The 15,531-nt window shown below is 41.9% G+C and overlaps 1 long non-coding RNA gene across 3 annotated transcripts in view; it reads right to left on the bottom strand.

Annotated features, from left to right (window-relative positions):
* Positions 1-991: 991 nt before the first annotated feature.
* LOC311628261 overlaps positions 992-15,531 on the bottom strand; it is a 42,623-nt gene continuing 28,083 nt past the window's right edge. For all 3 annotated transcript variants that reach the window (XR_014795987.1, XR_014795988.1, XR_014795989.1), the window contains exon 4: positions 992-1,344. This is a non-coding gene — a long non-coding RNA (uncharacterized lncRNA). The remainder of the gene's footprint in view (positions 1,345-15,531) is intronic.

Below are 15,531 nucleotides of genomic sequence, written 5' to 3' on the forward strand. Positions count from 1 at the left end.
CTTACCAAACAGAATTAAACTAGAATTTAATAATAATAAAATAAAGATGTCTGGGAAATCCACAAATATTTGTAATTTAAACATGTATTTATAATAAACCCATCAGTCAAAGAGGAAGCTGTAAGAGAAATTAGAAGACATTTTGAATTGAATGAAAATGGAAATACAACAAATTAAAACGAGTGGGGCATAGCCAAAGAACTGTGCAGGTGGCTATTTGTAACATTAAATGCCTATGTTTAAAAAGAGGAAGAGCTATACACCAGTTTTATGTCTTCATTTCAAAAAAATAAGGAAAATAAAGAATAAACTAAATCCAAAGCAAGGAGAAGGAGGGTACACTTGCAATTAATATAATGTTATGTGTCAATTATACTTCAATTAAAAATAGGAAAATAAGTTATTTGATGTGTCAAGATCTTTTTTAAATCACCTCTATTCTTTTTACCCCTTTCTATGGCACCTAGACCTCATCTCCTCATACTCTGCCATAGGTCAGCAAATGCTCACATCCTGTCTCTGCTTGGGGGGCCCTGCCTTTCCTCAGATTTCAGACTGTGTGGTTACCCCGAAACCTCCACTCTCTGGTGGGTTGTTAGTTATCTACTGCTACATAAATTATCCCCAGACTTAGCAGCTTAAAGCAAAACACAGTTGTTTACAGTTGTGAGTACAGAAAACACAGAATTTATTCTTTATTTTAAATATATTTTATTGATTTTTTTACACAGAGGAAGAGAGAGGGATAGATAGTTAGAAACATCAATGAGAGAGTGTCATCGATCAGCTGCCTCTTGCACACCCCCCACTGGAGATGTGCCTGCAACCAAGGTACATGCCCTTGACCGGAATCGAACCTGGGACCTTTCAGTCCGCAGATCGATGCTCTACCACTGAGCCAAACCGGTTTCGGCTTATTCTTGAATTATTACTTATTAATCATTGTATTATTTTCAGAACAAACATCTGTAAACCTACTTTTGCTCCACCCTGTATTTTGAGGGAATTCCTGGCACTGTTTTTCAGTTCACTGATTTAGTCTTCAGTATGTCCATCAGGTCTTCAGTTATTGCCCCCTTCCAATGAGGTTCTTATTCCCAAGAAATCATGAGAGTTTCAAAAATAGAATTTTATGTGTTCTATATAAGGATTTAAGCATGCACTTGAAACAACAGTCCCCCAACCACGATGATTGATTGCAATAACGGTTTTATTTCTCATTTGTCCAACAGTCGGAGCAGTCTGAAGCATTCTGGGTAGCTCTCCTCAGTTTCTCCTCCAAGTACTGAAGCCAAGGTACTCCCATCTTATGCCACCATCTCCACGTTTGGCTGCCAGGTCGCTCTGAAAGGGGAAGAGAAAGCATAAAAACTCCTCTGAAAGTGCTGCCCATTACTTTTGCCAACTTCCTAGTGAAGGGAACATGGACCCAACCTAACTGCAAGGAGCTAAAGATATAGTTTCCTGGTGAGCACAGAGAGGGGATTGGTAAACGTGTGTGATTCGGTCTCTGTCATGTTATTCTATATATGTGAGCACCTCTCAAATATCTCTGAATATAGTAATTAAAATCACAAGTTCTTTTATATTGCCATCAGGAACTGTATGGGTTTTTTTGTTTTGTTTTGTTTTGGTTTGGTTTTTTTGGAAGGGTTTCCTGTGATTGTTCAGTTTAATGACTCTTTCAATCTGTTTTACAATCCAATCTAATCTGTTTTAAATCTTCCAGAATATAATTAGGATTTGTAGGTGATTGCTATCCCTTTTTCTGGCTGTCCAGGGCTACTGCAGTTTTATTCTTAGTTTTAACATTTCTTCTGTTATTGCAATAATATTTTGGCAATAAGATGACAAGAGATAGTAATTTTTATAACCTCCTACTTGTCTGTAAGTAATTTCATGTGTTTGAAATGCTCCAGGAACTGGTAATGGGGCTTCCTTGCAATGAGCTCAAAGATTTCCTCAATCACAGAAGATCATGATAGATCTTAGATAGTGGCTTAGATATTGATTTTGTTTTTTCTTAAAGAAACTTCAGCTCAGTCCTCTAGCTCAGTGGTCATAAAATACAAACTAGAAAGTGTGAACAATAAAGCTTTAACAGGATATTCACAGAGCTTAGTTTGAGCCAGGTATTTAGATAGGAACTTCTCTGTTAATCTTGGAATAGAGAGGGAGCCAGGGGCAAGACTGGGACAAGGGAAGGTCTGACTAGAGATCTATGCCCAGTAGAGACTTGTTTAACCAAACAAATCAAGGTTTTTCTCTTAGATACCTTGAATATGAAATAGACAATATTGTTCATTTGGTGGTAGGAGCAGAAAGTGGGAGGGAAAAAAAAGTCTGGTATGCAGTAGAGGCCTTAGTAACCAGTGCCATGAGTCTGCAAGCCACGAGTAAGTACACCCATGAGTCAGCAGAAGCCAAGACTCACCAAGCATGCTCGTAAACAGAAGGTATGAATAATTGAGATATGATAAAAGACACACAGACTAGAAATTTCTGTATGTGGTAGTGGCTGGCATGAAAAAAGCAACAAATTTGTGGTGCTGTAAAGAGGTCACTAGATAGTGAATATTTTAGGCTTTGAGGGCTAAAAAGCATATGAAAGTTATTTTACATGGGTGCTTATATAACCACTAAAATATAACCACTTAATAATGTAAAAACCATTCTTAGCTTGTGGTCTATAAATAAACAAGTGGTTAGCTGTGTTTGGCTTATGGTTTGGTAACTACCATTGTTGGTCCAGGGATGGGCATGTGACCTAAAATTGTCCAATTAGACTCAAGAGAAAGACTTAATTCCATAGTAGAGGAGAGATTGTTTTTCTCTTTCCCATTAAACTGAATAAAGAGGGGGAAATCCCCCTTTCTTCTGGCAGCTACCTTATAACTAGGAGGTACGCATCGTACGGCATGGAGCAAGGCAAGCTGAGAAACAGAAAGAATCTGAATCCTCCATGGTATGGCTGAGCTGCTGGGTCAACCTGTCCTGAGGCCCACTTTATCTCTGAACTTCTCGTTATGTGAATTCATACATTCACTCCTTGTTTGATTCAGTTTGAGCTGGGTTTTTAGTTACATGTTGCCAAATGCATCCTGCACCCATATAATCAGTCTCCATTAGTGAATGAATCTTTACTTCCTGAAAACAGAAAGAAATAGCCTCACATAGGCAAGAACTTAATAAGAATGGACTCCCATTAACCTAGACTTTTAGACTTGGCCACATGTCCTCTCCTCACTCTCCAATGATCGTACACACTGGTCCTTGACTTTGGCTCAAATGCAGAGGGAGGAAGATAGAAGACCAAGTTCCACAAGTTCCTGGCTCATGACCCTGGAAGCTCCTGTTTCAGGGACTGACTTCCTGACAGGCCAAGAGGGTTGTTCCTCATCTCTAAGGCAGCCAGGGGAGGAATAGAAGTGCCAGGAAATGGTTTTCATGGATGTGGGACAAGGAGAGGAAGGACTAGGGTGGTGAATGGACACTTGGTATGAGATGGGAAGGAAAGACTGTAGATTCTGAGGGGCCAGAACTGGACACTTGAGAGATTTCTGTTGTCTCGCCCTTCATTGGAAACTCTGTTGGCCATTTCCTCCTTCAGCCCCTCCCCACAGCTTCATCAACTCCCCCTACACCTCTCATCCTGAGCTTTGCTCCAATTACCACTCTTTCTCCAGTCCCAGTTGGGCTGGAAACCAAGGAAGGAAGAAGGGATAATTTTAGTTCTATTTTGGAAAAGGGTATAAAGAAGGGGTTGGTAGAAGAGAGAAAAGAAGTGGAGGCTTTTGAAATGAAAGCCGGGCCAAGCTCATCAGAGATTAATGTAGGAGAAGCCCAGCTTGTCTGATAGGGTCCAGATGGTGGGCAGACTTGCAGAGGCTGCTGACAGATCCTGATGGTCCACAGCCTGCCTCCCACTTCTCATCCTCATCTTGGAGAAAAAGATGCAGGCCTGCACCTCCTTGGGAAACTTGGGGCTGCCCGAGGGCTGTCAGCAGACCAGGTGGGGCCCTCTTTACTCTTGTTGCCTGTATACATGGGTGTGCACATGCCCACAGGCACACTCACACCCAGAAAGGGGAAGGGAACAGACATTTGACCCAGGCCCTTTTTTCCATGGGAAGCCTGGCCCAGAGGAGAAAGGCCCCATAGCACTTTCTGATCTTGTTCACCAGCTGGAAGTTGGTAGAAAGAATGCTGTGACCACCATCACAACTTCAGACCCTCCCTCGGCCTCTCTGCATACTCAGTCATAGCCCCATTTTTCCCCCCTTCTCTTTCAGGCCAAGCTCCTCAAAAAGCTGGTCTCCAGCCAAAACCAGTTTGGCTCAGTAGATAGAGTGTCAGCCTGGGACTGAAGGGTCCCAAGTTCAATTCCGGTCTAGGGCATGTACCTTGGTTGAGAGCACATCCCCCGTGGGAGTTGTACAGGAGGCAGCTAATTGATGATTCTCTCTCATCGATGTTTCTAACTCTCTATTTCTCTCTCTTCCTCTCTGTAAAAAAATCAATTTTATATATATATATATGGTGTTCTCCATTGGCTGTTCTCTACTTCTTCACTCTTCATCTCCTTGATGTGGAAACCATCCTGTTCTGATCCTTTCTTGCTAAACTTAAAGGACATGTCTCAGCCCTTAACTGCCTGGACCTCCCAGCATTATAAGACAATACTGATTGATAGCTCCCTCCTTCTCAAGCCTCTCTCTCCTTCCTTCTTCGAACACTGCACCCTCCTTGTTTTCTCGGACTGCTCTTCCTCTGTCCCCTTCATTGGCTTTTCTCCTTTTGTCTTTCCATTGCCTTTCCTTCCTTAAAAGTAGGGCTCCTCTTCACACTATCTCAGTTCCCTTCTCTCAATACACTCTCCCTGACATGCCTTCTGTTCTGAAGTCTTTACACACCAACCCTAGGCTGATGAAGCCCAAAGCCACATCACCAGCCTCAGTTTCTTGCTCAGCCGCTGATTTATCCACTCCTCTTCCTCCTAGCTGCCCCGTCTAGACACCTAAACTGAACATGGTTCAGACATTGTTTTTCCCCAACTTCTCCCCTGGGGTTGCCCAATTCAGAATAGGATACCATCATCCATGAAGTTGTCAGAGTGAGAAACCTTAGACTCATCATATCTCATATCCTCTCAGCACACAGGACCTATTGATTTACCTTCTAAAAAGCACAAGGACTCTGTTTCTTTCCCTCTTCAGGGACCTCAGGCCTCCATGCTTCTTTCTCTCTCTCTCCTGATCATTCCACCTCCATTTTCCTTCTCCAACCCATTTTTTAAAAATATAACCTGACGGTCATTCCATTGTTATTCTATTCTCCATCTATCTTGCCCCCACTCATGGGATGCAGCCAACACTGCTTACCTGCCATTCAAGGCCCTTCATAATTAACCCATAAAGGTCTTCTGTTTTGATTGATGTCCTACCTCTCCTGCATGTTATACCATTCCCATGCACCCTACAATCTAGCTATAGAGATGTACTGTCCCCCCTATTCCTTTGCTGACACTGCCTGAAATTACTTCCCAGCTTCTCATCTGCAAAACCCAGATGCCACGTCCTCCAGGATGTCTTCCCTTATTCCATTTTCTTTCTTCTCTGGGCTTTCATGGCACCTTTCGCATACCCCTAATGCAGCATTTACATTGGTGTTTACTTCACCCCCTTAGATTTCTGCTTCTTTGGCTCAGCTGTGAGCTCCCTGAGGGCACAAATAGTGTCTGAGTCATCTTTCATACAGGCATTCCTTAGCCCAGGACATAATGAGTGATTGAAATATTTGATGTTTGACTAAACGATTCTATATCAAATGCTCTGGCTGCCTTCATGAAACCAAATCAACATTAGATTTCTCTGTGCTGACTCTAGGATCCTGAAGACCAGTCTGGAGCATAAAGCAGAGCAATTATTTCCAAACTGGTTATTTCCACTGGTATGATCAATGTTGTGGTGACCATCTTTGAGCATTAAGCTATTTCCTTATTCTGGATTCTTTCCTTGGGACAGATAAGAAAGAGAAGCAATCAGACTACCTGGCTCTTATCCAGGAAAGGATAAGCTCCCAGACCACACCTCCTCTCAGCTCCTCCGGGAACCTACCCTTGAACTTAACATAAACCTTAGCTTATTGGTGTCATATCTCATTAAGAAGTTATGGAATATGAGTGCCGAGGAGACTTGGGGACAGGATGGGATAATTTCACCCCACCATAGGAGAGAATCTAAGGATCAAGGAAGGAGAGCAGCTTGTCTGAGATTGTCCAAGTATATGAACTACACTGCCAAGCCTAAGAACCAAGGTTTCCTGACTGCCACACCTTGCTCTTCCTTCTGCATCCCAAGCCTGATTTACACTTAATCAATTCCCCAGGGATGGGAGGATGCTAGAGATACTCTTAGGAAAGAACAGAGGCTCTGGGTAAAGCAGAACCTTGAGGACAGAAAGCAATGGGCTCCCACTCAGAGGCAGACCTACAAGGACCTTAGTTTAGGGCTTCCCCAGCGAGATAGGAATAGCGGGGACTGGGGGTAAGAGGAGTTAGGGTCTGGATAGAAAATTAAGGCACTTAAAGGATTTAGTAGAATCACCCTGTCCTCCTCACCATCATTCTTAAGATAATAGATAGTAATAACAACCACCATAATATTGTACATTTAATTGTCTTAGCCTCTCAAGTACTGTGTTACAATGGTATTCTTAGCTTCATTTTATATATATGGGAACAGGCTACACCAACTTGTTTAAAGCCATACAACAAAGACTAAAATGCAGATCTGCAGCACAACAAAGCCTCCAAAATTTATTCCAAAGACAGAAATTTCCCGACTTCCAGCCAGTCTCAAGCCAGGTCTCTCCTGAGCATCTCTAGAAGGCAGGAGTCCTGAGTGCAGACTCTTGGAGAGTTGCAAATGTTCAACTCTTACAAAGAGTTGTGGTAATGAATAAGATATATATACATAAACACACGTACACACACACACACACACACACACCAGCACCTGATTTATGACCAACATGCCACGGCAGTGCAATGGGGAAATGATTATATTTTCAATCATGGTGCTAGGCCAATAAAATATCTGTAGAGAAAAAAAGAAAGAATGTTGACTGCCCCCCCCACACACACACACACTCCCCGCCCCATCTCACACCATACACAGAAATAAATTCCTTTTGGATTGCAATCTAAATGTGAAAGGTAAAATACAAAAGCTTTTAGAGTAAAATATAAAACATTTTTGTGACTTAGGGATAGGCACACAGTTCTTAAATAGAGAATAAGAAACATTAACCAAAAAGGGATTTTTAAAAAATAAATTAGACCATATTAAGATTAAGAATGTCTGTTCATGAAAAAATGCCATTGAGAAAGTGAAAAGGCAACAAATCAAGAGAATGAGATGACAAGTCCCAGAATGAGAGAAAATATTCACATAAGACATATTTAGTGGAAAAAATATTCCCAAATTATACAAAGAACTCTTAAAATTCAGCAATAAGAAAATGAGCAATTCAACTTAAAAATAGGCAAAGGATCTGAATAGACACCTCACCAAAGAAGATATACAGATGGCAAATAAGCATATGAAGAGATGCTTAACATCATATGCCATAAGAGAATTACAAATTAAAACAGTAAGATACCATTACACACCCATTAGAATGCCCCAGATACAACATCAAATGCTGGCAAGGATGTGGAGCAACAGAAATTCTCATTCATTGCTGATAAGAGTGGAAAATAGAATAGTCACTTGGTAGTTTGGCAGTTTCTTACAAAACTAACCATATTTTTAGCATACAATCCAGCAATTGCACTTCTTGGTATGTACCCAGAGGAATTGAAAATGTATGCATACACACACACAAAAACAAACAAACAAACAAACAAACAAACAAAAAACCCAAAAAAACTGTACATGAATGTTTTAGCAGCTTTATTCATTTGCCAAAACTTAGAAGCAACCAAGAAGTCCATCAGAGAGATGCAAATCAAAACGACAATGCGGTACCATCTCACACCTGTCAGAATGGCCAACATCAACAAATCAACAAACGACAAGTGCTGGCGAGGATGTGGAGAAAAAGGAACCCTCATGCACTGCTGGTGGGAATGCAGACTGGTGCAACCACTGTGGAGAACAGTATGGAGTTTTCTCAAAAAACTGAAAATGAACTCCCATTTGACCCAGTAATTCCACTCCTAGGAATATATCCTAAGAAACTATTATAGAAACACCAATCAAAAAGGATATATGCACCCCTATGTTCATAGCACAATTTATAATAGCTAGGATTTGGAAACAGCCTAGATGCCCGTCAGCAGATGATTGGATCAAAAAACTCTGGTACATCTACACAATGGAATACTATGCTGCCATAAAAAAGAAGAAATTCTTGTCATTTGCAGCAACCTGGATGGAATTGGAGAACATTATGCCAGTCAATGAAAGAAAAACACCACATGATCTCACTCATTTATAGATAATAAGGAACATTATAAACCGATGAACAAAAAGATAGGTACAGAGACAGTAAAGCAACAAACAGACTGTCAAATTACAGTGGGAAGGGTAGGGAAATATGGTGGAGATAAGAGATCAACTGAAGGACTTGTATGCATGCATATAAGCATAATCAATGGACGTAAGACTCTGCGGAGGGAGGGCATATATGGGAGTGGGGGGGGGGGTTGGTAAGATATGTACACATATAATACCTTAATAAAAAAAAGAAAAAAAAGAAAAAAAAACCACACACACACACACACACACACACACACACACACACACAAATAAAAAGAAGTCCATCAGTAGATGAACAGATAAATAACTGTGGTACATCTAGACAATAGGATATTATTCAGTGCTAAAAAGAAATGAGCTAATAAGCCATGAAAAGACATGGAAGAAACTTAAATGCATATTACTAAGTGAAAGAAGCCAATCTGAAAAGGCTACATACTGTATGATATCTGGAAAAAGAACAATTATGGAGACATATAAATATTAGTGGTGGCCTAGCCTGTTTGGCTCAGTGGATAGAGCGTCAGTGGACTGAAGGGTCCTAGGTTCGATTCCAGTCAAAGGTACATGCCCGGGTTGCGAGCTTGATCTCCAATAGGGGGTATGCAGGAGGCAGCCTAGCAATGATTCTCTCTCATCATTGATATTTCTATCTCTTTATCCCTCTCCCTTCCTCTCTGATATATATATTTAAAATAAATATATATTTAAAAATATATATTAGTGTTGGCCAGGGTTATGGGGAAGGGAAGAATGAATAGGTAGAGCACAGAGGAATTTTAGGACAATGAAACCATACTGTATGAAACTATAATGATAGATACATGTCATTATACATTTTCCAACCCATAGAATGTATAACACCAAGAGTGATTATAATATAAACTATGGGCTTTGGAGATGATGTGTCAATATAGGTTCATCAGTTGTGAAAAATGTATCATTTTGGTTCAGGATGCTGACAGTGGAGAGGCTGTGAATGTGTAGGGGTATGGGACTATAGGAACACTCTGTACTTTCTATTCAATTTAAAAAATATGTTTTTATTGATTTTTAGAGAGAGAGGAAGGGAAGGGGTAAAGAGAGAGAAACATTGATATAAGAGCAAAGTATTAATTGGCTGCCTCCTGCATGCCCCCTAGAGGGTTCGAGCCCTCAACCCAGGTATGTGCCCTGACTGGGAACTGAACTGGCAACCTTTTCGGTGCATAGCATGACGCTCAACCAACTGAGACATATTGGACAGGGCTCCACTCAATTTTACTATGATGAAACCTCATAAAAACGCATGTAAAAACTAGTGAAAGTTGCATAAGATCTGTAGCTAAGTTACTACCATTGTACTGACATCAATTTTCTGGCTTTGATAATGCACTACAGTAATATAATCCTTGGGGAAGCTGGGTAAAGGGTTTGCAGGGACTCTCTGCATATTATGAGTCTAAAATCATTTTAAAATAATTTTAAAAACAAACAAAATTAATCTCTGGTGCTAGAAGTCAGGGTAGTAATTAGCCCTAGGAGAGTCAGGTGTGACTGGAAGGAGAAACCAGGAGGCTTTTGGGGTGCTCTCATGGTCTGTTTCTCAACTTGGGGGCTACCTACATGGGTGTGTTCATTTTATGAAAATTCATCTAGCTGTAAACTTATGTGCATTTTTTCTATGTATATTATACTTCGATAGAAAGTTGTGTGTGCTTTTTGAAAAAGCAATGACATGCTTATAGAACTGGCCCCAGTGCCTCACACACTGCACAGGCCCAGGACGAGCATGTCTCTCTGTGGCTGTCTCCCACCTTACGCTCCTGGCAAATTCTCTCTCATGTCGTCCCCCCACAACCCAGGTGAGCACATTTCATAAAGCAGATGCCTTGCCCGCAGGACTAAGGGTGGGCATTCCAGACAGATATTTGGGAATGAACAAGAGCACCTGGCAGAAAAAATAAACCCCCTGTGTGAAGTTAACATGCTTCCTGCTGGCACTGAACACAATAAAAAAAAAAAAAAAGGCTTCTTGTCATTACAGGCACATAACTTTACTAAAAGACAATAACTTATTGGTTAAAACAAAAATACTCTTCCTTGAGGAAAAAAATACCCCTAAATTGTTAATAATCCTTAACAATTGAACAATTAAATAATATCCTATAGCTATGAAGAACTTTATGCAAATTACAAAGGGTATATGAGCCTTTTTGATAAGCCAAGCTACCCTCATAAATGGTGCTGTCTCCCACAGTTCCTTAAAGGGGCTCAGATTCTTTTTATTTTGGAGAGAGAACATTCGGTCCACGTCAAAAGGGATAGGGTTTTTCAAAATGCAGCATGCACTACAGAAAAGCAGGCAGTTGAATTGTAATATTTCATAGTAACCATTCCAACAAATTCAGTCTTAAATTTTTGGCATTTTATGTTTTTCTATAAAGCAGCATCGATAATGTTTCTAAAGGGTCACTTGAGAGCTGCTTTTACACCTTTGGCGTTTCTGTCACATTGAAGTTTTGACCCATTTTTAACTTCGGGGTAAAAGCCAGTAGCTGTTTTTCAACTCTGAAATCTTGAGTCTCTATAAGCAGTTAGCGTATCAATTACAGGATGAAAAATGGTGAGTTATAATCCTTTCTCCTAAGGAATCTGCAGATCAGAGAAGCATCATATGCTCTGAAGCAGATGACACAAAAATGTTTTAAGTATTATCCTTTCAACCAAGAAAGTTTTACAATATGGGAAATTGTGATTTAAAACAGTTGGTTTCGCATAGCCTTTAGCACAACGCCACTTTGGATTATAATTTATGCATTTCAATTCAGACATGCAAGAAAATATACTTTTTTGTTCTCTAGACATTTTTTAAAATCTTGTTTTAAAATCTAAAAAAAAGAAAAAAAATGAAGGTGGGAGAAAATTATGCTCTAGCTCTTCAAGTTAAAATAGCCTCTGAGGTCCTAACCGGTTTAGAGCGTCAATGGATAGAGCATTGGCCTGTGGACTGAAGGGTCCCAGGTTCGATTCTGGTCAAGGGCATGTACCTTGGTTGTGGGCACATCTCCAGTAGGAGGGGTGCAGGAAGCAGCTGATCGATGTTTCTCTCTCATGGATGTTTCTAACTCTCTATCTAACTTTCCTCTCTGTAAAAGGTCAACAAAATATATTTTAAAATAATAAATAAATAAATAATAAATAAATAAATAATAAATAAATAAATAAATAAATAAATAAATAAATAAAATAGCCTCTGAGTAAAGCCACGCTATGGTAGTTGCTCAGTCCTTCAAGGAGATCTCTACTCACGCCTTTCTCTCTGTCCCCTGCATGGGCAGGAGCACTAGGAGGGAGGGGAACCTCTGGGCTGAGCCATAGCTTCTGCTTATCTAGGGGAAGGGAGAGCTCAACCCATCTGATCTCTGGATATGAGCGTAGGTCCTCCCTCCTTTGTGGTTGAGGAACCTGTGGCTGAGTACCTCACAGCCTGTGTTGGCAGCACAGACAATTGATTGGTAGCCTTCTGGGAGAGATCCCTCCCTCTGCTATTGTGCTCCTGCTCCAGCTGCTGGCAACTCAGACTCAGCTACAACACTCACCTGAACCCCCAACTTTGGGCTATCTACCTGCAGCCTCTTGTAATGGAAGTCCCTGTACCTCCATGTGATTGGGGGCGGTCCGTGTTCCTCCATGCAATCACAACCTTTGGCCAGGCCTATTGATTCTCAATTCTCAGCCACCTTGTCTGTTTGCTGTAGTCATGTAAATGCTTCTGGATGTCTTCTATATGCACAAAGACTACTTCAGGCTACCAGTCTAGACACACCTGGAAGCATGAGGGAAGGGCTGGGAGAACTTGCAACATGGCATACAGGCTTACAGCATTTTCCTGTACCTGCTGGGGGGCTGCGCTCCTATTGGGGCATCTGTTGTCTTCCCTCTGCCCTGTATCCCTAAGCTGAGGCAGCAGAAGCACCCTGACCTTATTTAATCTTTTCCCTGCAACTGAAGAGCTCTCTGTCTCCCTCCCTGTCTGTCAAGGCTTCTCTCCCACCATCTCCTCTCCTTTCCCACTCCATCCCACAGTCTGAAGGTTGATGGTAGAGATGCTGGAGGACACAAACCCAAACCACTTAGAATAGCAAAAGACATCAGGATATATATATATATATATATATATATATATATATATATATATATATATATCACCCCTGACATGATTCTGACAAAGATTTCTATACACTTTCAGCTAACAAGCAGCCAAACCTCAGAGGGCCAGCAACTACTCACTGGGCATTTATTCACGCCATGCTTACACAAACATCCAGGTTCTTCCGGCAAAGGGCAGGCAGTAACCAGTTTACATGGGCCCTCCCAATATACTGACCAGACATATGTGTATTATTTTTGCATTTGAAAGTTATCCAGACACTACACAGCTTAATCCTAAAAATTTAGGATAATAAATGCAAGTGAAACATCCATTGACAAAATAAAGTCTAAGTTTCAAAGCTGAATTTGAATAATACAGTAACTCCCTGTGCCTTTAAAAAAAAAAAACAAACAAACACTGATGCTTTTATTTTTACCAGCACAATGCGTTTTGCTCTTGTAACTGCTTAACCAATTAAAGACTAAGAGGATGGCTATTAAGTGTTTTTGGGCAACTGGCAGAAAATTGTATTAATGTGGGATTTTAATGTGCTTCAGCTCTTACCTCCTCTGTTGTCTTAAGTGTGCACCATGATACTGTAATTGAGTGTGTGAATCCAGATCCTTTATCATATACTTGAATCCTATTAAGTATGCTTTTTATTTCCTTGCTAGGGTGTTTATGCTCATTCTAAAATGCTTCAGCATATTTAATAGCCACAATCAATACTCTTGCCACCTCTGGCTTGCATGGTCTCTCAGAGCCTCTGGTCTAAAAGCAGCATTCTTCTAGCTCATCCTGGATTTCTGGCTCACACTTAAGCCTCTGCCTGCACCTCACAAGGGACAGGCCCAGGCCCAGGTGGGACCAGGCACTGAGGTTGTCCTCACCCAGGAAGTTAAACTGCATCCCTAAGATCACTGACCATCACCCAGGTCTGCACATGCGCTGATCTTGGACTGACTGAATCCTTAGCCACTTGAACACAAGGCTGGGGTTTCTCATTCTGCAAGTTCCCTTTCCTCTAAACCAGTGTTTCCCAAACTTTTGACACATGTGTACCCCTTCTATAATTTTCGTAACTCTGAGTACCCCTCGTACTCATGAGAACATAGAATTAGGTGCAGCTAAGCACGGTGCAGTGTATATCCCCACCATACTCCTGTGCGACACATACCCCCACCAAACTCTTCCCGTACCCCTGGGGGTACGCGTACCACACTTTGGGAAACACTGCAGTCTAAACACATAATAGCAATAGTTAACATGTATTGAGAACTTATTATGTACCAAACACTTCACACATATTATCTCATTTAATTCCCATAATGCCTTTGAGGTATGTGCTGTTAATATCCCTATTTTATAGCTGAGGAAAGTAAGGTTCAAGGAAGTCAAGTACCCCATTGGAAATCACACAGCCAGCAAACAATAAAGCTGTAATTTGTACCCACCTAACTCTAGGGCTCTAACACTGGAGCCTATACAAGTTAAATAGTTTATCTCCGGTTTTATAAAGCAAACTAGAGGCCCAGAGCATGAAATTCATGCATGGGGGTGGGGAGTCCCTTAGCCTGGCCTGCACCTTCTCTGATCCAAGACACCTTAGAGCACATGTGTCAAACACAAGGCCCGCGGGCCAAATACAGCCCGCTAGGCCTTGCAATGTGGCCCGCACAGCGCTGTCATCACTGCACTCCACTGTCAGTTTATGGCATTGTCAGTTTATGACTGTTCAGTAAACCATTCGGCCCGCGATTTAGGCTGGATTTTAGATTTTGGCCCCTTCTCTGATTGAGTTCGACACCCCTACCTTAGAGTATGTCCAACTGATGGTTTAGGCCCGATCCCATAGGAATTGGGCTTAAACTGGCAGTCAGACATCCCTCTTGCAATCCGGGCTGAGGGTCCCCCCTAATTGCTCCTAATCACTCACCTGCCTGCCTGATCGCCCCCAACCATCTCTTCCTGCCTGCCTGCCTGCCTGATCATCCCTTACTGCTCCTCCCTGTTGGCCTCATCACTCCCTAACCGCCTCTGCACTGGCCCCTACCACCATGGCTTTGTCTGGAAGGATGTCGGGAAGTTGTCTGGAAGATAGTGGTCTAATTAACATATTACCCTTTTATTAGTATAGATAGATAAGTGGCTCGGGTGGGATTCAAATCCAGATTTCATTCAACTCCAAACCTTTGTTCTTCACTCTACAGGACAGAGAAGAGGCCTATGAGAGCAGCATGCATTCACATGGCCATTGCAACAATTAGCCTTTAAGTAGCAATTACATGGATGGGTGTGAGAGCCAACCAACCAGAGATCCATTTCAGCTGACTGGGATTCGTGACCTCCTGGTTCATGGGTCAGCGCTCAACCACTGAGCCACACCAGCTGAGCAGAGAACAAAATATTTGAAGAACATAAGGTGGACTTGAGCAAGGAGAGCAACATAGTGTGAGGGGCAACTGGCCCATCAGATACGTCAAAGGGGGATTTGTTAGTGAACCTGACCCATCAAGGCATCCCAATGAGGCCCCGGCTCTGAGTTGGGAACTTGCTCCTTGGAGAGGCCATCTGACTTACTAATGGCGAAAGGCCACTCTGGGCTCTGCCTGGCGCCAGGGTTCCAGGAAACAGGTCTGAGGCGGTTCCCGCACCCGCCCGCGGTCACTGCCAGCGCCTTTGCTCATACATGAGCCATGAGGTCAACCGTTTTTGGTGACTCACCTCGTGAAAATGAGACTGCAGTGTCGGGCCTTACTGTTGCTCTGTACGCATTTAAATTGATTTTCCCAGCTGGATAAACCCCTTTTGTTTTAATACAGAGGCTTAGGATGTGGCTGGGTATCAAGGCCA

This window comes from Pipistrellus hanaki (assembly GCF_964339955.1).
Source record: "Pipistrellus hanaki genome assembly, chromosome: 9".
Taxonomy (NCBI): Eukaryota; Metazoa; Chordata; class Mammalia; order Chiroptera; family Vespertilionidae; genus Pipistrellus; species Pipistrellus hanaki.